Source organism: Motacilla alba, chromosome 1 (genome assembly GCF_015832195.1).
Source record: "Motacilla alba alba isolate MOTALB_02 chromosome 1, Motacilla_alba_V1.0_pri, whole genome shotgun sequence".
In the NCBI taxonomy this organism is placed as follows: Eukaryota; Metazoa; Chordata; class Aves; order Passeriformes; family Motacillidae; genus Motacilla; species Motacilla alba.
Window position 1 is genome coordinate 64152969 of NC_052016.1, and position 27230 is coordinate 64180198.

The window sequence follows — 27230 nt, forward strand, 5'->3', positions numbered from 1 at the left end:
TCTACCAGGCAACACATAACGAGATCCCGTGGCTGGAGGCTGAAGATAACTATGTTTCAGCTAGCAATAAGGTGCACATCTTAACAGCAATTAATTAAGCATTGAAATAAGTCCTGAGGGGGTATGACGAATTCATCACTTCTTGAAGTCTCTGAACTTCATCTTTCCAGACATCATGCTATACCTGAAATACAAAGTGTGGTCTTGGTACAGGAATTATAGGGAGGGGCAGTGTTACAGTATTTCTTAACATCAGGGAGAAGACATTTTCCACATCAAAACCTCCAGGTTTTTATTTTTTCTTTTTATTTTTTTTCTTTTTAACATACATAATGAAATTCATTCCTTCTTCCAGTATCAACCAGTCTACTTCAGTGGAAATCAAGAGGCCACTGCCAACTTGTACCACTAAATAAAGCCAAACTTTTAAAAACAGATATACAGCTAAATTTCAAGATGCCTACTGGGCTGTAGAGCAGAATTTTCAGACACACTGCCACCCTCTCCTTATTTTTAGTGAAGTCTCTTTTTCACTGTCAAGCCTTCCATCTCTGGAACAATACATTGCTATTGAAATATTTAATGAGTCACTTTTAAATATCCCACAGGAACAACAGGACATTTATCTCATGCTGCAGAGCTGTATTTTAAAAATAATTATCTTAAAATGAAAGCCCCATGCAACAACTGAGAAAAGCCCAAATGCCTTCCCCTTTCTGCTTCACAGAACTTTCTCTCCTGCCTTTCTCTTTTCCTTTCTCATCCACTCTTCACCCATGGGGTTATGCTGAGGTGACTACGAGGACGCCGGGCCGAGACACTGTTTGTATTCCTCCATCAATTTGGGTTGGCTACTCTCCCCTGTGTAGGCTTGGCAATGTGAAAAAGTGACCTTGTGGCAAGCTTGGGTGTGACCTTCTAGAACGGCAACAGCTCCCAGCATGACTGCCTGGTCTCCGAAATATTACTCCATGGAAAATTTGAGGCAGCTTATCCCATGTGCGCTGACAAACTTACGTTTATCTTAGGGGAGGAGCATGCCTCTGTGGAGTTATCACAGCAGGGCTAACTCACGGTGTCGCCACATCCTGGCTCCCCTGCCTGGAACTTGCCACGGAGCTCTGTGCCTTCTCACTTTGTTAATGTGCCAGAGCCAGATGCTCGCTGTGAGACTTCGTGCTTCTGCTACTGCAGGACCTCAGCAGCACCATCCATTGCTGCTGCTGCTTTGGCTGCTGTGACTCTCTTGCTCTAGCTACTCCTTCAGCTCTGAAAAGGCAAAAGGAGCTTGGAGCTGTTCTTCAAAATGTCACTTTCAAAATAGCTGTGATGCTATTCAACACATGTAAGAAGTGGTTAAGAAGGCAACTGCTGGATCCTGCTGCTCTGCAGCTTTTTGCACCGTGAGTGCTGCTGTCAGAAGACTCCAGGTGTGTGGATTCAAATATATCCATTTTGGGACCAACTAAACCTCTGTTTTCCTAAGGATAACATCCTGTACAAGGATTTTGACAGTAAGATTCACAGCTGAGTCAGAGATTCTTGCAAAAGGGTTCTGACGCACCAAGGAAAGTTACAGAGCCTGCACCACCAAACATGAGCCAGACACAGCTCACAGAGCATCACTCTCTGTGACCTTGGGCGCTCCTCTGAACTGGGAGATATTCCCAGTTCAAGATATTAGAACCCTGTATGGACTATTCCCTTAAGAGTTGGATTCAATGATCCTTTTGGGTTCCTTTCCAACTCAGGCTATTCTGTGATTCTGATTTCTTGGCTCTGCCTGTGCAAGGAATGGGTGCAAAAAAACCACAAACCAGTGGCCTACCTTGTCAGTGAGCTGTGTGCCCCACAGTGTTCACAAGACTGGATTTACTCTTTGTTTTTTTCACCAACAATGAAGCCACCTCAGCCTGAGCTCCACAGCCCTGCCATGGTGACACCAGGGTTTTCAACTCTGCATGGGCTAGGCAAGGCTGGCCTTTGCAGGCATAGACACCTTCCAAGCCTGGAAAGCTAGTTTGGAGGCGAGGGAGGACAACATATATATTTCTGACAAATCAAGATAATGATCTTCCATGTTGTGCTGTATTTTGGACTAGTAGCCACACTGGTCCAGTTTTATCCATGATCAGAGAGGAACTTTTTCTCTGCTGAGGTGTTGTTATACACACACACATGCCCTACTAGAGCAGGAATTGTTGCGTTTTGGGTTTTTTTCTAGGCTCTGGTGCTTCTGACAGCCTGAGGCTCTCACACAGGTGCAAGAATTGACAGGCTGTCATTGGTATGTCATACAAACAGTGCTTTGACCTGCTCCTTCCCACTCCCCAACCTACCCACATACACTCTTTGCTCCTCATGCGAGAAAAACGACAGAGATGAAGCAGCTGTGAAATACACCTGCCCTCCGTTTGCAGCCCTGCTCAATTACACACCTTTAACTTGGCAATATAGACTAGTTATGCTGCAATATAAGTACATTTCTTGCCTCTATCCACAGCTCTGGATCAATCAGCAGCATGAAACAGCAGGAGGGAAATAAAGTAGTAACGTGGGGGTAAAAAAATTAGAGTTGATGTGGTAATCAGCCAACTAAACACCATTAGAACATACTGTCCTGCTCAGTGGGCGTACAGCTTTACTGGGCCATGACCAAATCTATTAATAGGCCATGCAGAGCTCTTTGTAGTTCTATGAGCAATGCTCCTTAAGCATTGAGCCTTGAGTTCATTTTCTGTAACTTCAATAACCCCCTCATGGTGTATAGTTACAGCAGTCGACTCTTCAGCAAGGATGAAAAGTCTGACTCTAGTCTCTTCAGGCTAGATGCAAAAATCCTGCTCTTCATTTTTTGCCCAGACCAGAAGGGGGAAATAATGCTGGGATCATAAACTTATTCTAATGTGGACAGGAGATTGCCTGTAAAGTATCTGAGTTGTTCTAGGCTTGATGGCTGACGTGAGGAGTAAAGATTGGCGTGGAAAATACATAGTTTGGTTTGTTGTTGCTGTGGAAAGGACCTGCTGCATCCCAGGTCCAGGGAACTGGGCTGTCACATGCCTGCAGTATCCTACATCCTGTGGGCCAGCACACTTGCCACATCACTCCATAAGCCAGCTGCCATTTTAGGATCGTTTTCCTCCTGCCAAGAAGCCTGCACACCTACACAAGAAACCCCTTAGTCCCTGGCTGTAACTTCACATTAACAAGCAGAGACTTCCAGCCTGAAAGTTATTTCATTTTAGAAACATTTAAAGTTAAGGAAAATTATTCCTACCACATGCCCAAAAGACACAGGATGGCGAAACAGTGCAGATCAGATGTTTAGCAGGCTTAGGGAAGGTAACTCTGTGTATCAAGGAACTGGGGAGCCATTACTCCATGAAAATGTCTGTAGCACCCTTGGGCTGCTCCAGTCTCTTTCTCCGACCATAGACTGGTTTGTGGCTGGAGCCAAAAGCCAGTGCTGCAGCTCTATGATTAATTCTCATCTTCCCCGTGACTGAGGAAGGGACTTGAGGTCCCTGGAGGCAGTGGATGCTTTCTGCAGGACATGAACCCAAAGAACTGGAGTCTGGTGAATGTCTGGAGTGCTGTCTGAAACTCGGGTGAAATCGTGCTTGGTGGGAAAGAGCAGCAGCAATGCAGGAGAGAAATGCTCGAGGGAGAGGGTGTACCCAGAGAACAGAGGAGGAAGCATGTGTGAGGCAGCAGCTGAGGAAACAGGCAGCAGGGACATGGTAAGCACTTGGGAAACAAGCAAAGGCAAAGTGCTGTGATGGAAGGAGAGGTGAAATGAGGGCTATGTCCGGAAACAGCCTGGGGAGAGCCCTGCATGAGATCAGGGGCTGTGTGGTTTGCACTGACTGTGCAAGTTCAGCCACTGCAAGCTGGGAAAGCCTGACTGCAGCTTCCAGGGCTTGGTAGGGCACCTCTCCAATTCAGAGTGGGGCTGCCACCTAAGTCATCTTGGGCTTGGCTGTGTGCATTTATTTATTTAACTGAATTGCCCAAGCCAGCAGTCGAGTCACCACCAGCAAGCGTCAGTAAGGCTTTCACACCTTCCAAGGTCTCCTCTCAGCCCACCGGCAGCAGCAGGGAGGGCTTGTTGGGGCAGGAACACAGCAGGCTTGCCAGCCCTGCCTGGGGCTTCTTCTCCAGTCAATGGAGCAACAGGGAGGGGGTGCAGCCTTCCGGCAATGATTCAGCCCACCAAGGAGCAGAACTGCCTTCAAGAGGTGCATGTTCCCCTGCTCTGACTGTAGGAAGAGCCTAAAGCAAAGACAGGCTGTAATTTAAGGATCCCAGCCAAAAAGCTCAGAGTTAGAGAGGATGAGTCTGGATATCCATGTAGATAGATGATATGTGTAAAAGTTAGCATGGCGTAGCAGGGTGAGAGAAAGTGAGTCATCTCAAAGAGAACCAGAGCTGACTGTACAATAAGCACCACTTCTTGTGTAATTATAAATGAAGTGGGAACTGGTGTGTTGGCTGTGTCTCCCAGTATTGCACATTTCAGTTAAGCTCTTTGGAATAACTGGCTATTGGTATTAGTTTTAAGATGATGCCAGTGGGAAGTAGTGAATGACAAAGCACTGCTGGCAAGCAATCAAGCTGCTAAACAACCTCTGAGAAACACAAGTTATAAATTCTTTACTATATTAATTTGACATTACAATTTAGAGATAAGGTTTTCCAGGAACCCAAGTGAACCGGCATTCAGTTTTATTCATAAGGTGCATCTGAAAAGAAGTCAGTAGTACTTAATATTATTCTCCAACTTCTTTGTTGATGAAAAGCAAGGTAGTTTCTGTTTCCAGGGCTAGACATACTATTTTGGCACATACTGTTATTTTATTATGATAAATCCAACACAGATACTCTCTAGTCATTTTGGACTGTAAAAATATTTCTGAAGGCAGCAGCAAGGCTGCCTACAACCAAGTCAGGATGAGACTGCAAGGGCAGTTTTTTGTCCTTTCTTCACAGCTGTTTGTACTACCAAACAGCACATTCCCAGTATATTGGCTTCTTTCTGGCTTTTCTCCCATGCTTCCTACCACAGATACATTGCCAAGGCAGAAGTGTAGAAGCTACATCATGCAGCAGCCAAGCAGCCTGTGCCTCTCTCAGCCAAAGCCCCATAACAGCAGTCACCCCTCTGTCCCCAGAAGCAGGGACCTCTGCCCAGCTCGGTGGCTGTGAGGGGTCTTTCAGACTCCAGAGCTGATGCAGAGGGATGTGCATGGCCCAAAACATGCTTCCTCCTACCACATGACCTATTACAGTGGTTGGTACCTCGGCTGCCTTGCAAAAGCTTTCAGTGCAGGGGGGTGGAAATGCTTAAAGCGATGTGGGGGATCAATGGAAATGTATCAGTAGGTGGGTGAGAGAACATAATGGAGTAAGCAGCAAGCATTAGGCACTGGATACCATGGAGAACACACGGGCAGCAGAGTGAGGCAGAGCATTTGAGTTTGTCACATCTTTTGCCTCTGTTCCACCTTTTTTTCCCTCTTTTTTTTTTTTTTTCATTTTTCATTTGCTGGGATAATGTAAGTGGAAAAGAACATCCAGACCTATCCATTCTGCCATACAGGACACTGTTTTTAAACTAAAACACGTTATACTGGTGTTTATGTGGAGAACATACTGGATAAATATTTTATGTCATGGATTCAGTTTCTTATCAGGACCTGTATACTAATAATAACTATATAGGCCCAATTGTTAGTGGGCTCCTCTTCCAATGAATGCTTTGTTTAAATGTATATTGAAGATTTGTTTTTTAAAATGGCTTTCTTCTCTTTAATAGGATTTGACATGTTGGCTGTGGTATAGCATGCGAGTGGTTTCTAAAAAGATTTAAAATATATTTCTGAATGGTGCTATATAAATACTGCATGCATTGAATTGTATTATTTTATTGTGAAACTGAAAGGTTTCCTGTTCTATACCATAATACGATTTGTTATTTTTCCAGCACACACATTAGCTTTCATTCAACCTCTGCACAAGGTAGAGGAACTCAAATTAAATTTATAAGCACACCTGAGCAAAGCTAGTTAGCTGTGGCCAGATCATGTTTCTGTGATTAAATAATGCTGGCTATTATAACACATTGCAAGAAAGTGCAGCTATAAATCCCTGTCGAGGTTTATTTCCAATGCTTCATTGTACTATAGAAACTCTGCTATACTTTCTAGTAGGCAAAAGGCTAGACGTGGGACTGAGTCACCCTGAGCAGATGTGTTAGATACTAACTTGGAGGAGATAAGAGTAACAATACTGCTCTCCCCTGAGCGTTCACCTCAAGGACGTTCCCATGCTACACAAACATTAATAAATTGATCTTCATTGCATCCAACCACAGACTTTATTAACTGAGGAAATTGGTTCCCAGAAAAAATAGCATTTTGCTCAAGGCCAGAGAGTCGGTCCACAGTAAGGAGAAAGAGCTGGAGACCTTCATTTATTTCCAGGTAATGTTTAATGTTACATTAGCATCTAACAGGGTGTGCTGAAGGCACGATGCTGCTGGGTGTTCACATTGTCAGAAATGGATGGGCACTGGTTTCACACCCTACAGCAAGACTCTGCTGACCACGTTGGTCACCACCAAGTAACCCTGGGGGTAGCAGGTCCCAAGGGGTTGAGGGACCATCTCCTGCCTGTCTCTGGGGATAAAAGTCCATGGCTCCACCACTGTCTTCACTGGGACATGTCAGTAGGTCCCTCAAGGGCTCAGGAGCATCTCTTGGGGTTCATATCTACCCAGCTCAGGGAACAGAGCTGAGGAGGTCCTGGCCCTACAGTCATCCAGGTCACACTGCAGCTTTCCTTTTGATGGAAACAAAGGTGACAGAGTTAAATGGGGGATTGGTGCATACCAAGCTTTGAGCTGAAAATATGCAACATGTCTGAGGCTGGGGACAGTGAAGCGGCTGAGCTCTGTCCAGAGTTAAAGGTTTTTACAGGTGGTGCTGACAGTTTTGCATTTTATTAAGATTTCTCATTTACCAGTCATTTACATTGTTGCCAAAATTTGACCACTGGGAGTAAAGTTTTCCAGTCCAGGTGCTTGCCTGAGGCTGAATTACTTTAGATAGGGTGTAGAGGAAAACTTCGTATAGTTGTTCCTCATGGCCAAGACTTAGATTGAGGGAAAAGATTGGTTTGTAAAGAAATGCTATGACTTACCCTTTGAAACTCTCCAGTGCTCTGTAAATGAAAAGATAATCGTATGAGAGAAAGGAAGAATTGGACTCTATGGGCACAACTCAAATTGATGGTTACTGTGGGAAGCACGATGGAGGTCCTGGGTGAGGTGGACTGACACAGGCAGTGTACCATGCTTAGAAGTGAGAGAATGGGCCAAACAAACACCAGACTTTACAGAACCGGACTGAATTGTTGAGACTGAGGAAATTTTGCAGTGGGCCAACTGCTAGGGTGTGAGGCAGAAGGTACAAGGGTAACCATTTAAAGTTTTGCACCCAAGAGAAAACACTAGTCTATAGCCTGGACTGGGCTGGTTCCTAAATTTCACCAGTCCACTGCTGTCAGTGTTTATGTGTGAAAACACTGATGACAGCATGTTTTATCTCCCACATACTGTAAGGGCCAGCTCTCACCCCACAGGTGTGGTCTTTTAGCTGCCTTGGCAAATCTCAGCATCATGGTGTTTACCCTGCTGATAAGTCATGTGGATGTCATGCAACAGTACTTAACTCCCTTTAATTTTGTCTTTAATTGCACACACGTACTTGGGGTTTCTTCATGTATTCAAAGTCATTCAGCCTCATACTGTGCACTAGAAAAACATGTCTCAGCTGGCAAGCACCTATTTCAATCTGTTATTTTCCAGTATATTCCTGATTTATACCATGCTCTTTAAATCCTGGACTATTTTCTTCATTGGATTTTCTATAGTGCTTGCCACTGCAGAACAAGAGCTCCCCAGCCATTAGCTGCTTCATTTTAGCAGAACTTTTCTGTGATGAGATATCATGATACTGTCATTTGGCAAATGGGCATCTAAGTCAGCACTGCAGCTGCCAAGCCTGAACCCACCGGGACTTGATTTCTCAGAGCACTTACTGTAGGACACGAGGGTGTGAATCACTGAAGCATCTCTCTGCCTGTCTCAGCTGGGACTGGGAGCTCAGCATTTCTGCACACCAAACCACTGGGCTTGGAAGGCAGGCACCTGGAAAGTAGAAAGACACAATTAGAACCCATCCGTGAGAAGCCTGGATGAACAGTATTTCCCAGCTCCCTGAAACAAAGGGTTATATATCCAAGGATGTAATTTTGTACTTTTTTTGTGTCCTGCAGTCCTGTTCCTTATTCCCTTATAGCTTTTGGAATAACATGAAGAAGAGGTGCTGCCATGGCCACAAAGTGGGTCTAATTTGTGTATTGAAGGGAGGAGCTGTGTGGGAAAATACTGCCTGATCAGACAACCCAAACTATGTCTGCATAATCCTTATATGTATGGGAGATGCATTAAGGTATCAAAGGTAATTTTAAATTAGTGTTTTCTAACATCTGTGTGCATGTTCTGCCAAGCTTATTAGTATTCCTTCAAAGAGGGGGTTTGATTTGTTTTGGAATAAAGCTTATTTATTCTAATTATGCATAGAAAATAGCTAGCTCTATTTTTCTTACAAAATATTTTTGCAAATAATAGGGTGCCCTTCTCTTGACATTCCTCTTCAACTTGGGTTCAGCATTTGAAGATGATAAATGGGTATCAAGCTCAGCATTTCTACCACCTCCTACCTGCTTTGACTCTTGTTTCATTAGAATTTCAGCAATGTGCTGGTTCATGGCAGATAACCTCCTCTCCCTCTCCAGAGTGCCTGTGAGTGTGTAGGGGGTGAGGGAATGGGTGCGTTTCTCATCTCCTCAGCATTTATTACATTCCTCTTTCTCTACCTCCTCTGCAGCAATAAATCAGTGCTACTTGTTATTGTCTACTCCTTGGGCAGCGTGTCGGGGGGAGAGGCAGACTCTCCTGACTATAATGCCATGTGTTTTATCAAATGCTAAAACAGAGCTAAAGACCCAAAGTAAACCAGTCTTGTTTTTGCAGCTTTTGAGGGGAAGGATCCTATGCAAGTCCTGCCAGCTGCATCACGCATCAAGACACTTTGTCACACAGGCTGCAGTTACCAGCCCCAGCCTTAAGTTGCCTGCACAAGCAGAAACGGACAGTGTGTCACGGGAGCAATGTTTCTGGTTTTACTCTGGGAAAGAAGATTTAAAGTTTCTGGTGCTGATGACTATTTCCTGCCAGCAGGCAGCTTCAGGACTGGGATGCTGGATGAACCTTTCCTGTATGTGTGTTGAGATGTGTTCATGTTCCTTGCACTTCTGCCACTTGTTAAATGGCAAGTAACACCCTAGAAATATGTTGTGGGTGAAGTAAAATACAACCTGATTATTGTTTATCAAGAGCAGAATCACACACACTGGTACTTGGAGAAACTGTAGATGTGGCACTTGGGGACACGGTTTAGTGGTGGATTTGGCAACCTGAATGATTCTATGATTGTAAATGAAAAGCATCTTCATTGTGGGACTGTGGCTTGCAGTAATTCCCTGGAGAAACTTTGCCCAGAAAGCCTCTGCCTTTTTGTTTTGTTGCCTGCTTTCTAATCACAGCAAACTGTTTTCCTTCACCCAGGCTTCCTGATTTTCTCCTGGAAAAAAAGGCCTTCCCACAAACCTGACCCAACAACCAGTGATTAGATGTTCACTCTCCTCTCTCTACTGAGAGCACCCTGAAGAGATGCGCTGGAGAAATGATCATGAAAGAAATCAGTGTGGTGGTGGAGTGGGGCACATGACTTCTAGAACAGAGGTGTTTGCAGAACACACCTGCATAGGAATCCAGGACCAATTTACATGGGCAGGTTTAAGCTAGGGTTGCAGCTGGAATTTTTTTCATCCTTAACCCCTTCCAATGTTAACTGAGGTAACTCATATGGGAATCTTCAATGCAAAAGTTACTGAAGGGATTTGCAGGCAGATTCTCAGGGTTTAAGTGCCAAAAAAGGCCCCCTGACACATTAGCATGTTTTTATTGTGGCTTTGTAAATATATTTTGCATTTTCTTTCTGCAGTGGCAAAAGGTGTACAGCTAGATCCCCCCCAAGCAAGAAGTGTACTTTATCAAGCCTCGGTTTGTCAGCAATGGCATTGGTAAAAGCATGCACACACATGCACCTCTTTCTCTGTGTCTTCCCTAAACTTTGATTAGTTTTTTACTAAAGTGGTTGCCTCAAGCTACCGACAAACTAACAAAATCTGCTGGGTATGAAGAAACCCCACCAACTCCAATTCAACTTGGATTACTTCTCCTACTCTGATTTCACCATTTCTTCGTGCCCCTACCCTGGTTTTCAAGGGCACATGCAGGGGTCAAGATGCTTTCAGACCTTTCAAGGGAAGATGATGTCCTTGCATCAGACTTCACTCAATCATAGCCCCCTCTGCCACCGCCTGTGCTGCAGAGAGGCAGGCCTGACATGCAGAAAGGACCTGTCTCTTTCATGCTGCTTTTCGAGGCTCCAAAATCTATTGATGATAAACAGGCAAAAAAGTATTACATGCAGAAAGGGGAGGGGTTGCTTTCTTTTTGCTTCTTTGTTCCCCTTTCCTAAAAAATATCTCCCCAGCCCTCAGGCAGTTGTCAGGGTGTGGACTCACATGATGATAGACCTCAGATGGGTTTGCAAATACAGCATAGACTTTGAGGGAGATCTCTGGTTCAAGAGCTCGCCTTGCCCCATGGCATGGTGGGAGGAGGTAGAAAAAGGGACAATTTTATTTTGTTTTTAATCATTAGTTTTTGTCAAATAATTCCATAGTGCCATAGTCGTGAGAGAGCAGTGAGTTTCATTCAACAGGTGGACTTTCTCTGCACACTCTCTGCTTACACTGAACACTAGTTTGCCAGCTTCTTCTGTAGAGATTATTTAGATCTCATAGTGCTGACCAAACATCCTTAATGTGGACAAAAGGATTTCAGGGTTTATGCAATCAAATACTGTAGGGATATCCAGCAGTGTGAATGCAGGCAACAGCCAAGAGCAGACCATTCATCACTGTCGCTAGGCACTGTTTCTGTTTCACATGCCAGTTTGATGCTGAACTGGAACATGTCCAGGATCTTGCAGGATTGAGATGGAGATAGGACCAGCCCTTCTCAAGGGCTTTTATCATGTTCAAGGTAGAGCAAGATCAGATACTGGGTTATATTGAGAGAATTTGCTTGCATAAAGCAACAATTAAGTAATGATAAGCTTTAGGTGGAGGTTAAATGTCTCTTCTGGAGGAAAGCATGGATGACCTCATCTTTGGCTTTTTTTTTTTCTCCTAGAAAAAACAGAAAGCAAGAGTGACAACGGAGAATTCCATTAAAGACGTTCCTCTGTTTTTGTTGTGTAGAAGGGGTTGAATTGGGAGGTAGAGAGTATTGACTTGCTGGTCAATAAGGAGCCTGTATGGAGCCTTTTTTCCTCAATTTTCACACGGGATGGAGATAATTTTCTGCAAGAAGCAGACTGAGAAGTCTTGAATGTCCAAGACTGACAGTACTATCTGTGGCTCAGAATAAGGCAGGAAGTGTAATTAAGGAATCCTTTGACTGAACCTGCGAGGATAGCTTTCGGACTGAACAGGTTAGGACACGGTATATAAAAGTGAGCATGTTTTAAACCATCAAGCAAGGAACCTTGGTCTATGGTAGCTATTCTAGTCTTGTTTTGAATTCATATTTGTTTGTTTTCTTTAAGGAGAATAAATTCGGATTGCTTGGTAAATACTAAATTGCATCTCTTAAATAAGGTATGGCTGCTTTAAACTACACTGTGTTCTTTTTGTTAATGTTAGCCAGGAGTAGAAAGAGGTCCTAGAGGATATACAGCATGGGAGGCCCCTGATTTAAATGGTATATGTTTGTTTGGAAACATAGCTTTAATAGGTTTTTTCAGAGCAGGAAATGGTAAGTAATCCACTAATCTTCTTTTGTTGTTGTTAATATTGTGTTTATGTTGGATTTTTCTCCCACAGAAAGTGGAATTGAATGAAAAGTAAAATACACTTATTTTACAAGGATGCATTTGTGAAAATGATGCAGTTGAATTGATCTGATTGCTTGGGTTTTCAAGATTTTAGATTAATACAGCGGATCCTCTGGCCCCAGAGTCTAGAAGTGGGAAAAAAGTCCTCCTGGTTCTCCAACTGTCAGACATTCTCAGCCTAAAGTGAATAAGATGGCAGGCTGAGCTTTGTCCGTCTGCCCAATGCCCGTGGTGAGTTTATCTGGATGCAGATGAGCTGTGCCCTGGGTGCAGGCCTGAGCTGGCTCATGCAGCACAGCTGATGGGTTCAGGTGCAGTGTCATGTGAAGGCAGCTTTAGGATTTGAAGGTCAGGGAAGGTTCAGGAGGTGGATGGTCCTGTTTGCACAGACGTGAGCTTAAGCTCATAAATTCTGTGGGGCCCAGCTTGTTTCCCTGCACAGCTGCTCAAGTGGCTGGTGCCAAATGTTTTGGGGTGTCTCTTCTTCTAGAAGACACCCTCTGCCTACCAGCTTTACTATTACTACTGTTATTATTATTATTATTGAACAAAATGTCAATTTTGTTCAATAATAATAATATTATTATATTATTGCAATGCCACATATACTATGGAGGACACTTGAGCTGAATAAACAAAGCAAACAGGTTTTTTTTTAAAAACTAGTTGAGTAGACACATAAATTCTGCTTAGTCCATGACTTCCACAAATTCAGAGTTTTCTACCTTTCCACAAAATTGGTAATTCAACTTAGAGTGCTTAGTACAAAATAAATTTCTTTCAATATAACTCAAATTGTGTGATTAAATGTTGTAAATCTGGGCTTTAGCATGTGTTCATTACCACTTTAAATAGTTTCATTTTTAAAATAAGTAAAATTCTAATTTAAAGGAAAAAATTTCAATTTGTGCTTTTGTGCTCCCCACCCCCCCTTTTTTTTCTCTTTTTCTTTCTTTTTTTTTGCACACGGGCAGATTATGCATGGGCAGGATTTTCTATGTCTGCCCATGTTTTCTGTCACCGGCAACTCTTATTCTTCTGGCTTCTTTGATTTTTGGTTTTCATAAAAACCATGGAGTTCTGTAAGATGGGATTTATATGGAAACTAGGAAAAATAAAAGGAAAATAAAACAAAAATGAAAGGAGTAATAAAAAAATAAAGAAACAGAATATTCTGTGCTTGCTTCCTATACCACCATGCAACCATTAGAATCCATGTATCTTTCACTAATGATCCTTTACTAGAGGGAATGTTTGATTATCTGGTACTTCTCTGACATATTCTTTCTCCCCCTCATTCCCTTCACTGGCTAGAGGGATTGGTAATGGTCAGAAATACTGCAAACATAAATTACTCCAGCTTCTCTCACGAAATGGAAACAAAAGCACACCCATTCAAACATTTTGGACTCTCTTTAAAGTCTTGCAGAAGTAGTGGAAGGCTTGAGGTGGAATTTCTTAACCTGTCTAAATCAGGACTCTCTTCCTTGACATGAATCAGGAAAGGAAAAATTCAATGTTTTACTAATTTGTGCAGGACTTTGATGATAATTTGCCAAGAGACATTTAAGTGGTACAACATGAAATAACAGAAACTAAAATTAATGGAGTTGGAATGGATTGCATTGTGCAGGGCCCCCACATATGGTTACAATTTGGTGTTTCCTCTGTATCTGACAGGATCCTTACAGAAAGAATGCTTCTGAGGAACTGCTACTGCACCCACCATGAAACCATGGGGAAGAAAACCTCACCCCACAGTGTCTGTTCACCATTCTTTCTCCTCCCATGGTGACTCCTCTTACCCATGGTGGGTTTTATTTGCGCTCGACGTTAAGCACAAGTCTGAGTTTGCTCTCATAAGCAGGCTTGTCCTTCGTTCATGGTTTGAATCTCGAGGGCAGCACTGGAAGGTCTCCCAGTTTGGAAGCAGTCGATAGAAACTCCATGAGGTCAGTTAAGGTGCTCACACGCAGCACCATGAGCCACCTGAGATGCTGTGAGACCGCTGAGGTGCTCAGGCTGATCTGGCAGACATGGCACAGCACCTACAGGAGGCACATGTCCGTCCACCTGGAGAGGTGGCCAGAGGCCAACCACACCACTGCAGGACAGCTCCAGTGTTTCAGAAGACACAGCACACACTTGGTGTCTACAGATGGGCCAGGTGCCTGAGCTCCCAGTGTGGCCAGCTGGAACCCAGACAGTGCAGTCAGCAGCACCTGAAAGCTGCACATGGGACCAAATGCTGGGGTGCAAGCCAGTTGCCTCAACACAAGTATCAATTTTCTTTTGAGGTGTTCTCTCCTATTTAAAGTATTCACACAGGCTGGCAAACGTGATTTGGAACTATTAATAGTATCTAGGAGGAGCAGTTAGACACTAGGTAGGATACTCAAGCCAACCAGAACCTCTGTTTTGGCAAGCAAATTTCTAGATCTAAAGAGAGGCTCATGCTCTGTGGAATGAACAACAGATGATTCAAGTTTAGAACCAGCCCAAGAGCAAAAAGCTCCAACTTGGCTCCTCCTGTGTTAAGCTATGATGGTGCCTCAGCACACAGCATGAATGAGGAGCTTGTGCGTCACAATGCTCACGAGCTGACCTCTTGCCAAGCTCTCTCCTCACCTCATAGACAGAAGCTACACGTCCAATTAGCCTGTGGCAACCACTAACCAAAGGGTTGGCCTTGCCGGACTGCCAGGTAAACAGAGTGTGCCATGTTGACACAAACCTGGCCAGATACAACCCTCTCTGAAATGGTGAACTTGTGCCCAAATATTAATCTGTCATTCATTTCACTATTTCCATTGCTCATAATTATTACCATTGGCACTAACAGAGAGTTATCTCCCTTGCTCAAGCCTGCAATGAGTCTGACGTTTTCATAGCTATGCTTAATTGTTGCCAGGGTTCCCTGTAGAAGCATTAGCCTACTTAATATTACATGGCTTGAGAAAATTAAATGATCAATATCAGGTTAAGAGCACTCAGTTGTTCTTTCTTGGCTTTTGTAATTGCTTGTGTGATGGGGAAATATTTACTATGTTGAGTTTATTGTTATTCTTATTGTCCACAGTTGGTGATTTTGTTGTTCAGCTATGGACATGTCTGATTTAAATTGTCTATAATATTGCTGTCTTAGAAGGAAATAGAAAGGAAAGGGGAAGGGAAAGGAAGTAGGAAAATTAAAGGCTGATCTAAGATTAACACAGTGTTTACTCTGGCTCCTGGCAAGGTCTGTTTTTAAAGGGAGACTCCCAAAGCAAAAATCATCTTGAGTGAATTTGTTTAAAGTGACACTGTCAACTTCAATATCACACTTCAGGATTTTTGGTTTTTCTCCACAGTAAGTAACACCCAAACCAATTATACCCCACTAATCCCATTGGAACACCTCAGGTTACAGTTGTGAGAATAGAGAAAAAGCATTAATCGCTACTTTTTTGGGTTGTTTTTACTGTAATTCCTAGCATACTAATTTCATATTCAGAGTTGGAAGGGATTTACAAGGATCATCGAGTCCAGCTCCTAAGTGAGTGGTCTGATACGGGGACTGAACCCTTAATCTTGGCATTATTAGCACTATGTTCTAATAGCACAGTTCTAACCAACTGAGCTAATCCATGATCCCCAACTTGTATGGAAAGCTTACACACAAAAAGGATGATGTGGATTTGGGCCATGCCCAAATCTTCTGTAATTTCTTAATAGGTCTCCTTCCTGTTGTTTATGTAGTTTTGTGATAGAGTAAGAGGAGAGAAAAAAACACCACCCATGATTTTTGAAAAAAGATTTTTGAAACCAACAGGGGAAATAGAAAAACAGAAATCCTCACGAGTCCTCTGCAGGGAGGGGTCAGGGTCCTTGCTTTCAGCCATGCAGAGAGAAGACAGTCCCTAGTGAAAAGATGCCTACTGTCTTCAGAAGCCAGTGGGAGTGGGCTGATAAAGAGATCCCTTTAACTGTGGTGCTTATGAGTCACTGGTGTCAGCATTAAGACATCCTGGGAGAAAGAAGGAAACAAAACTGGTTATTCACTGCCTTTGTTTAGCTGCCTTCAGAGGTTTCAAGAGACCTGAATACAGAGACACTGTGGCATATGCCAACTGTTGACTCCATCAAATAATAAAGCAATCCCAGTGGGTATTAAGAAGCGTGGAATCATTCTAATGAGTCTGGCAAAATCTCATTAGGATGAACAGCAGGTGATGACAAAATATTTGCTCTGTATGCAAATGACTTGTTTCCTTCTCTGTCTGCACGTGGTTGCATAGTGCTCAGAACAGGAGCTGTCACATAATTACTTACTGGAGTAAAGCACTGCATATGTGGTGGTTGCATTTCAAATATATCAGTGGAAAATGGGGAAAATTATAGAAAGGAGAGCCCCCTGTATCACCAAACTCTTGCACAATATAGGGCTTTGCTGGGCATCCAGACGGTCCAGCTGTCTTTCCAGAAACGCTTTCAAAGCAAGGACATATGGCCTGCAAGTTGTCAAAATTTCTCCAAGAGCTGTGAGTATAGAAAACATGATGGAAGAAGGGCAGGGGGTATGTTGAATCCTGAGAACAAGGCAAAACATGGCAGTTCCTGTTGACAGAGGTAGGTTACCTGCACAGACCCGGGTCTGACCTGACCTGCTAGTTCAGAAAGCAACTCCAGTAATCAACCCTGAACTATCCAGCTGCAGACTCAGATGTTGCACAGTAAATCACTGCTTTGTCCCCTTCAGCTGTTTTAACATCAGGCTGTGTAGCCCTTGATATCTGTTCTGTTCCTGATGGTGTTTCTGGCATAGTATGCTTCCATTCTCTCCAGTGTATCATTAATAATGCTTCACACATTTGTTTTTAATCACTTTGGTATTTATCTATTGCTGCAGTCCTGTTCCTACTCCTCATACATGTCAGAGGCAAAATTCTTGTATGGGGGAAGTGGAAGTCCCCCAAGAGCCCCATTCTTCTGTGCACACTGGTGGAGAGGAGGACAGGGCAGTTGAGTCAAAGGACATTCCAGATTAAATAACCCAAGCTACACAAACAAAACTGTTCCTGCAGATATTCTCTCCAGTGCCTGGCAGTCAAAAACCTCCACTATATACTCTGCCCATGTAATTGTGGTTTTCTCTCAAAAAAAAGGAGTCAGGAATGCATTTGAAGCCTTCCTTCTAAAAACACCTTAAAGATCCCTAGGGCCATGAAAAAATTCCAGGTCAGAAAGGCAAAGGACTGTGTATATGATGACCGTGTGCTCTCACCATGCTCATTGGTTCTTACCTGGGGACAGCTGGCTACAGACTGTCCATCAGACAGGGAATTCAAGTAAGCTGATTATGAGGATGAATAATTTGCTTTCCTGCTGAAGTTCTATAGAGATGGGGTAAAAACGATACACTAAAGAGCAGAAGTTTGCCTCCCTTGCCATCCAGCAACTTGCAGCCAAAATCTTACGGAAGTCAGAGAAAGGAGACCAGTCCCCTAAAATTTCCCCTCCAGAAAGGAAAAAAAAAAATTAAAAATATAGTTAGATGAGGCTTTGTATTCCAAGGACATTAAAATTAGTTATTATGTGATTTCAATAATAATGACTATTTTAAATTGTTAACATTATTAGACGCTAATAATAGGAATTTTTAGACTGTAGATCTTTATGAAAAATGCTTTTCAAACAAAAGTGGTTTGTCATGGTGAAGTCAATGTTATCATTTCTTCTTTCCTAAGTTTTACAAGTCTGTAAGGGTCATCAGGCAGATCATGAAGTGAATTGGGAAGCAATGCCTAGTCCTCCTGATTCCCAGAGCAGCAACTTGTCAGCACAGGAACACTGTGGCTCACTGTGTCATTGCTGTGGGTCTGGAACTTACAGAGCTGCCAGAGCTCCTTCTGAGGCTGGAGGTTTTAGGAGTAAGTTGGATAAACATCATTTGGGGTAGCATGGGGTATGTTTGACTCTCTGGGCATGAGGACTGGCAACACCATCTCTTGAGATCCAGACCTGTAGGCTAGGATTTGATGGCAGTATCCTACACAGTATTCGTCTTAGATTTAATAATTGCATTAAATTGCGGCCTGCAGTGGAAGTGGTGCCAAAATGACAGCAGGCCAAGAACTCCATGGAGCCCTGGGAAGAGGGCTCGGTTTACAGGGCGGCGCGGCTGGTTCTCACGGCTGGGTTATGGATGCCGAGGGAACGCGCTCCACCCCAAACCCACAGCAGAGCAGTCAGCTGGTTCTGCTGGAAAGCAATGGAAATCCCAAGCCCTCAAAAAGCAGTAGTTCTTAAGCAACCACTTTTTCTTTCCTTTTCTATTTTTTTTGCTACCCGATTAGCCAAACAACTGAGTGTTTGTTCAGCGAGACTGACTGCAGTAAGAAAACTGGACAGCAATGGCAGTGATTCATTTCAGACCTGAAATGTCATCAGATGTTAGCAGTGGTCTGTATCAGCTGAGCAAAGGTCATGCACATGCTGATCCCAGATACTTATTGCTCTGAAAAAAAATCCTATGGAGCTCTCCCAAATGCAGGATAGGTCAGAATGTTCCAGGTTTGGTTCCCTCTACCCAAAACAGTCCTCCACCATGCCCAAGAGGCTTTGTGTCCTCACACTCATGCTCTAATAGCATACCCCCAGGCTGTGATGTGTCTTTGTGAGCATTCTGGAAAAACATCCTTTAGGTGAGTGAGGCACAGCTGTCAGGGTATTCCACACACTTCCCACTGGAAAAGACAACAAACAGAAAGAAGCATTTGTCTCTCAGAATCACAGGAAGACTACATGTTGTTCAGATGAGATCCAAGACCAAGCAGCCTAGACAGGAGAGCACAAGCCCTAAGCAGCAGGGGCAGGAGTCAGTTTGTGCTCCTTGGCTTTGGCAGTGGCTCTTGCCTTCTTTTCTTCAGCAGTAGAGATGGAATCTTATAGAAAATACAAGGACAGCTTACTCATGCAGAGGCATCTAGTGCTATCTGAGAAGCCAAAACACATCCTGTATGGCTTTCACCTCTTTATTCCAAAGGGATATGTTGCATTTAAGACCTTGGCGGTATTTGTCAGGCTGACCAGACCTCTTAGGTATCCCCAGGGATCTAAAACAGCACTACAAGTCCCTGTTTAAAGAATGAGACCCTTGTGTCTCTGTGCTGTAAGGTGTTCCAGTTGCTCATCCTCTCATTTGAGTTTTTGCAGCCTGAACTGAGCTCTGTGCTTTTGCTGCTGAGTGATTTGCAATTATCAGCAGCAAACACTATATATTTCCCTGCAGTTTCAGAGTTGTCTGTAGAGCAGGCCCACCTCGAACTGACAAATACCTCCAGACAGTCCTGTTGTTCCCATAGGTGACTGGTAGTACTGCTCACCTAAAAGTCCTTTGAAAATTAAAGTACTTCAATTAAAAGTAATTAAATTAACATAAGGGTCAAAGTAAAAAGAGACTATAGGTGGGCAGCTTTTATTGTGGGTTTGGAGAGGATAGAGAGATCCTATGCAATCATGTCATTCCCCTCACAAAAATAAATCCTATTAAAGGTAGGGAAGGAGAGAGCTACCCTGCGATTTCTTTGTCCTTGGCCTGTTCCCTCTGAGACACTAGAGCACTTTGCTGTTCCCTTCCTTATCCTCCAGTCCCAGCCACAGCCTGTAAATTCCTGACCTGCCGTTCTCATTCCCTCCTACCCTTTCTAACGTGTCTTCAGCATCTCAGAGTTTGCTCCATCCTACTTCTGCTGTATCACTGCCTCCCAAACCACTGTAACTTTGTTCTTCCATTCACTTCCTACTCTTTCTACCTGCCCCTCTAACCCTGGCTGTCCCAGACCCTCAAAGTCAGCCTTCTTGTATTCTGGAGCTCCCTGAGGTCTATCTATCTATGAGGTCCACCCTGTACCTATCCTTGAAGGACATCACTCCTGCTCTTCCCTTGGCCAAAGTAGATAAGTGAACATTTCCCCTTCATCTTTCCCCTACTCAGGGATAGAAATCCACCCATCCAGACCTAGAGAAAAATAGAATATGTCTGGATAGAAAATGGTGACCCTAATCTGGGGATGAGAAGTGCTGCATCAAGATATAGTTGTTTGTTTAGATGACTGCCACTCACTTGGTGTTTATTGGTAGCAAACTGTAAGTCACAAATTGCTCCAGAGCAGGCAAGAAAAGGTTCTTAAGAAGAGAACAGCAGCTAAGTTGATGGACACAACTTCCTAACTTTTTTCATCTCCCAGTTTTCAACATTGTGCTGAGTTTGCTCTCCAAATGCCTGACTGACAAATGTCCTTTCACTTTTACTTAAAGTAGCTCAGAAGGCAGATTATTATTATTTCCTGTTTTTCCTCTTTGTCTTTGCATAATAAATCAAAGTGGTAACCACTGGCTTACCTAGGTATTTTTGTGAACTCTGGAAACAAGATTCATCCTGTCTTTCAGCCTGTGCTGAGATATTTAAACCAGAAGTCTAATTGCCCCTAGATACCCTCCCTAATCACTTTGCCTTAGGCTGAAGCACCCCATACTTGTGTCTCGCTTCTCCCATACCCAAACCTACCAGAGGCCAAATGCACAAACTGCATTTTGTTCACCCTCCAAGCTGCTTCTCCTCAGCAGACCCAGAACTCTCTGTGAGGCTGGCTCACAGTGGCCTTTATGCCTTAGAGATGTCAGTCCTTTTTGGCACCTCTGCTTTGCAGGGGTTTGGGATTTTCAGAAGCAGATGTATCTCTCCAGCTATATTGGTCAGCAGGCACAGACCAAGAGGAAAACAGGAGCCTGAAGGCATTGTTATCCTGATGAAGGTTGTTCTGTACCTCCTAGTGTGTGCACAAGGTTTTTCCCTGAGCTGTGCATGCCCACACTTTCATTACAATAAACTTTGCTGGGAAGTCATAGGATTATCTTTATTTCCTGAACAATACAGCTGCAGATAAGTCTTTGAAGCCTTTTTGTTCAATTTAACTTAATGAAAATTTGAGCCTTCAGCTTGGTGTAGAGTTAAAATGTTCCTACTTGACCTAAGAGAATATGTTCTGTATTTTTTTTATCCACCAATTTCTCCTGTCTCTAGAGAAGACACAGAAAATCAAACAGTTTGCTCTGTACTTGCTAACCTCACACTACCACACAATTTTTAGTAACATTGGGAACAATAACTTACGAGGTTGTGTCCTGTAAGGGAGCGGTATAACTCCAAATCTTGCGTAAGTGAAAATTTCGCAAACTTCAGCAAGATGTTTCTTCTGCCAATCATGGAAGAACAAAGCATCTACTCTTTCATATTTAAAAAATCACCTCATCCTAGAATCTGAAGTCTAAGGTGTTTTTACTGTGAAAAAGAACTTCATGGTTATGATAGCAGAATATCAGATTACTGACTCTGTACAACAGTCCTCTGTTTGGCTTCTGTCTACTTCTTAACAACATTTAGTAAAAAGCTGAATGCCTTCCAGAGACACCTTTAATTTACGTGCTAAGAATGTTTATGCCTCTCAAGTGGTCAAATTAAATTGTATCAAATGAACTGTATGGGCTTGACATAGGTTCTAAGGCCCCGTTTAAACTGTTGTATGTTCATGAAGCAATTAAAGCTGAATAAAAAGTACCAAAAGAATTTTGGAGGGGATTAGTTCAAATGTTTAACTGAATTAATGTCTGCCACAGTTGGTTTCCATGGGCATTCATTGGTTCTGGCAAAAATGCTCTTTCCTAATAGTTTAGCCAAAGTCTGATTGTAAGCCACATCTGTTCTGTTGGGGAAGGTAAACAACAATTTTGCCTCCTGTGATCACTTGTAACTGAACAGCTCTATATCACACCTCTTGCATAGCAGGTGTCCAGCAGCCAAGGTACTCAAGAAAACTTTGGATTTTTACTGATGGTTCATTATTTGGCTGGGTCATAAAAATAGTAATTCTGTGTGCATTGAGTGTTTTTACAGACCACAATAGCTGGGGCTCAAACACCTCAAATTCAGACTTAGCAAACTAGGCATGACTGGAGTCATGGCATCTCTAGGTGAACACTTTGACATTTCAACAGGTTTTGATGTCAACAGGAATAAGCAAGTCTTCCAACATGGTCTGCTGAACTGATTAATTTCTCCACACAGACCCTATCTTCACTATCTTCACTTCCAAGTCTTCAGAAAAGCCTTGAGGATATGAGGTAGGAGTATGGGAGTATTTAAATGAAGAGGGAAAAGAATGTTTATGGTGGTGTTACACAGTCCGTTCAGAGTAAATAGCCCTCATCCTATACTCACTGAAATTGTAAATCTGAAACACAAAATTAAGGTGTAGAGAGCTTAGAATATTTTGTTTACCTCTGCTTCAAATAACAACATTGCATAGGTTACTACTGATGTTGTAATTAGCAACCAGTATCCCAAGCTGCCTAGAGAAGTGCTCTCTCCCAGTTTTGGATATGATCTCCAAAGGACTTCAGATGGAAACATTTTTTTGATTACCTGATATAAAGGATGCTCATACAGATCTTCAGTTCTGACACTTGCTCATCAATTTTGTCTATTAGATCTTAGCAGTCTAAACCAGTGCCCTTCCAAAGGTGGACAGAAGTTCTAGGTAAAGCCCAATAATTTATTAACATTTAATGCTTTTGGTTGTGCAACAAAATAGATCTTTTCTTCTTGCTTTTGATAAGGGAATAGCTTTTGGTCAAACTACAGGGCAACTGGCTGGACTGGTACAGTCATGGGATGACTTTGTGGCCTCTACAGCACAACTTAGGGTTATTATCTTTATCTGTTCAATAATGTTTTAACAGATATTGCCAGTGCATGTCTAGAGGGGGACCTGCTAAGCATAAATAGTAAATATTGGTCCTCCTGTCTCTTCCCTGAGCGCACCTACCAATGCATCCCTAGTCTTCAGACCTGAGATCTGATACTCCTCTTTGGCACTGCACTTAAATATCACAAAAAGAAACTACTACAACTGGTGATCTTTGCACTGAACTTAACAACATCGGGAAGTAATCATGGCTAATTGCTACGGCTGTAATTCCAAACCTGACAGCTGGCAGAGAATCAGAGGCCTCAGTCACATTTGCTGAACGTCTCTCTAACACGCTCCACCAGATAGTTTGCGGCAGTGCTCTCCAAAGCCTTGCCCTTTGACTGCTTGCATTTCTCCAGTACTTAGGTAGTTGCTGCCAAGGCTGTTCTCCTCAAGAGTAATTATTTGTGCTGTGTAATTTCTTGGAAGCCCAGCTGGCAAATGCTGCTTTCATGCAGGCTGGGCTACATCTATCTAGAGAAAGGTTGGCAGTGTAAAGCTTTTAGGGGCACCTAGAGGGAATGAATAAACACTGGTTATAAAGAAAAAGCAGGTGCCATCTGCTCTCACTCAGGTAACTCCTGTTGACTTCAATGGGAGTGTGACAATTTTCACAGCCACTCCATTTGCTTTTGTGGAAATACTTTCTTTAATATTAACAATGATTCAAAATGACAACCCCCAGAGGTCTGAGGGGGCCAGAGAACTGAAAACATTGATGATGGAGTGTGGATACATTCCCATGACAGTCAGCAGAACGGATCAGTTGACATTTAACAACAGTCTGTATATCCCAGCAGTGGGTGCCTGAGCTGAGTTAGGTAGCATTTTCTAAATGGCTTTGGTATTATGGGATCAGTTGTTTTCATTGCAGAATCCAGTTCAGAGAAAGTACCACCAAGACAATTACTTTTAGTAGAAACCTGCGTGCCAGAGAAACCTGTGTGTAGAAACATGTGCTTCTCTCTGACAGAGGTGTTGCACCTTGGGAAATTAAGCACTTCAAGAAAGAGTATTTGTGCTTCCTGAGATGACATTTCCCTTGGAAATAAGCAGGTGATCACATCCTGAAAAGTTTTCACTCCAGCAAGAGCACCCAGGAACTTCAGAAAGCCCTGCATCACCTCTAAAAGGAACAAACACTGAAAGATGGAAAGCATTTCTGATGAAACAGTGGGTGTAGGAAGGTCTGCATCCTGTGCCACCAAAATCGGAAAAGAGCAAAATGCATAACTAATCTTCTAGTGTCTGGGCAAATGAAGAACAACATGGTAAAATAAATCCAGTGGCAGCTCCAGGACAGTGGATAAAATCTGACTGGAGACCAAAGAGTGCCTTGAAGGAGCACTGGTTTGTTTTGAAAGGACTGCTGAACCTAATGTTGGCACTTGAACTAGAATCACAAAAAGAAGATGTGGAATTGCTGCTCATTTTGCTAGCAAAGCTGTGGAGTCCAGCAGACACTGCCACATATCACATCCTGTAGTTTTCTGGTTTTAAAACTAGCACATTTCATAGTACAACAGGGCTGTGACCAGAGCTGTGTAGAGACCAAGCTGAGAACTGAATTCACCTATGGGTTCAAGATATCACTGGAGAGTTTCACAAAGAGCCTTTAGCAGTGGTGGCTCTCCCAGCTTCTTCAGTGTGTGCACTGCATGAACCTGTTTTGCCTCTGGACTTGCCCAGACGCATCTGGGGCCCAGGCACCTGGTCAGGGTACGGTGCCTGAATCATCGCTTCCCGGCTCCTGCTCCTGGTGTGGAGTCTGCATGAGCAGCACCCGAGGCAGCAGTGAGGTAACACAAGGCAGAAGTGGCTGTAGATAAGGCTTGGGCACTTGATCCTGTGTCAGAGGCTGCAACTCCAAGCCCTGCATATGGCAGGTGGCATATACCTCCCTTCAGGCTGTTTTGCTGATGCTCCAAAGCCAGTGGAGTGTACGTGACTGCAGAAGAGGTTAAACTGGTGTAACCAACCCAGCACAATGAGAACACTTAGAGGAGAATTCAGCAGGATGCATTTTTCTTTCCTTAAGGTGTCATGTAGGATATCAAACCAACTGATCTAATGACCCTCTCTTACAGACCATGGCTATTCAAAGATATGTACATCAGTTCTGCATTTGACTCTGTGGCATGCAAAACACCACTTGTATTCTAGCTGGGCTGGCACAGGTAAACATGGCCTCTGCTGACTGGAGCTGAAATATAGTAACCCACCCACACCCCAAGAGTTGCCCTAGGCTCCTTCTGAGTTAAAGATCAAACACTACCAGTTCTGAGGGTAGCAAAGCTCTTTTCTTGGGCTTAATAGATTGGTTTGTATTTGTACTGACATTTCTTCCTTCCAAACTCAGTCCCAGGCACCAGCATTAAAAGATGTTCATGGTACAAAGATTTGTATTTCATCATAGCACAACACATAGGGCTGGGGCAGACTGAATTTGTGATTGTTTTCACAGGCTTTGGAGCATCTATAATGAATAAGATGCTAAAAGGAAACTAAGTCAACAATAAACGCTTGAGATTTATGTTTTTTTCAGGAGCATAGAGAAAGCAAGTAAGAAAGGAGAATGTCTGGATGATTACAGTTCACCCAGCTCTATTCAGGATCTTCACATGGCTGTGAAGAGCAAAGCACAGTGCACTCCTGTGTTGGACCAACTAGGCTGGACTTTGACAGTGAAATTGAAAAAGACTCGAAGACTTCAAGATAAATAAGACAGCAGGAAAAAGTAATGAAGAAATTAAACTGACCTTCTTTAGAAAAGGGTGAGACAGGATAAACAGGGAGAGATCTTGTTTTGCTTTCATCCTGGAAAAAATAACATTTCTTCCTTTCCAGTTCAGCACAGTTGACTGATTTGGAAACAAATCTGTTTTCTCTGGAAAGATTTATTTGCCCAATGACTTTTTTTTTTTCTTTTTTTTTTTTTTTCTTTTTTGGCAAAAAGCAATAGGTTGAAAGAACAAGGCTTGTCTTGTTAGTAGGTTTAAAGGGCTCAGTAATTAACTGGTACATTTGGAGGCATGGCATGCAGGATACTTGCTGCAACCTACTTTATTACAGTGTCACAGGGAAGTGCTGTGAAACGGGCAAGAACTTTATAAAAACACTGTTTATTTCTCAGGCAGTATCAGATAGCAGGATTATTTCATAATGAAGTTACGCCAGAGCATTTGCTGAAGTAAGGACACTTTGCCCTGACCTTTGAGAACGTGCTTTCATCTGTGACATGCTTTCTCTCTCTCTCTCCCTTCCTTTCAGTCTTTCTTTCTGTCTTTTCTAAGTTGGAAACAGAGCGACACTTATTTAGTCTAGGGACAGCATGCACTTTTTCACATCAGTCCTTTGCAATACATAGTAGGTGCCTTCAAAAAACAAATTGACATCCTGTGACTTGGGAAGTCTGTCACAAGGGTCACTTGTCCCTGAAGCCATCTCCTTTTGCTGCACAATGTTTAGCAATGTTAATCACAGCCAAACCTCTTTAACTCCCTTACATTTTTCTGCCTTTTTTTTTTTTTTAATTTGGTATGATACTGCAGACAATTGCTGGCTTGAAACAAAATTAACAAAAATGTTGGTGGCTCAAAATAGGACCGTAATTCCATGCTGCAGTGTTTTAAGTCTGGGTGACTTGACCTTGTGAAGACCTAAAGATCTGCATCCTGCAGTAACTGTAAATAATGTGGAGAAGTGCTCAGCACTTCTGGAATACAGCTACTGTTAGCCCATTCCCTGAATGTGCAAGCCAAACTAGAGGCATCTGTATTTGGAAATGCAAAGCTAGCGAGTCTCTTCAAGTGCCAAACAAACTCTTGTGGGAGGGAAGAGAGTCTCTTCAAGCATATTTCTGGAAATGCAAAAGATAAACATTTATCTTGCAAAATTATGCCTCTTGTATCTCAAGGGCAACCTAGACACTGAAAACTTCCTCTGACTCCTGTGCAAGTCCACATTTGCTACTCATACCAAGACTGAGAAGTGCAGCATTTGCCAGTGTGGCAGTTAACTTCTCAATTCTTGGATATACCAAACAGTGTATGCAACTGCAGATATCCACATACATTTCCATACAGAACTCTTTAAACTGAGGTCGAGATTTGGCCCTAAACATCAGTGTCTATTTATTACTATATTCATTTTGTTTCTTTCTCACTATTTCCTTTTGTTTATTTCCCTGGTTTCATCTGACCTGGTTTCATCAAGTAATAACAAGGATCTTGGTGTGGGGAAAAATCATCTGTATCTGGATATATGGGTGTATATTACACTAGGGTTGCACAGTACTTGGATCATAATGAGGTTTGTCAGAAAACTCTATGTTCCTTCCCGTTTA

At 42.9% G+C, this 27230-nt stretch overlaps 1 long non-coding RNA gene across 1 annotated transcript; it reads right to left on the reverse strand.

The window, feature by feature from the left end:
* LOC119705088 lies at positions 1-25749 on the reverse strand. Its single transcript, XR_005258134.1, has 4 exons — positions 25645-25749; positions 8104-8212; positions 7204-7224; positions 1-184 (listed from the first exon to the last, which is right to left on the reverse strand). It is a non-coding gene; the product is annotated as an uncharacterized LOC119705088 (long non-coding RNA).
* Positions 25750-27230: the final 1481 nt, after the last annotated feature.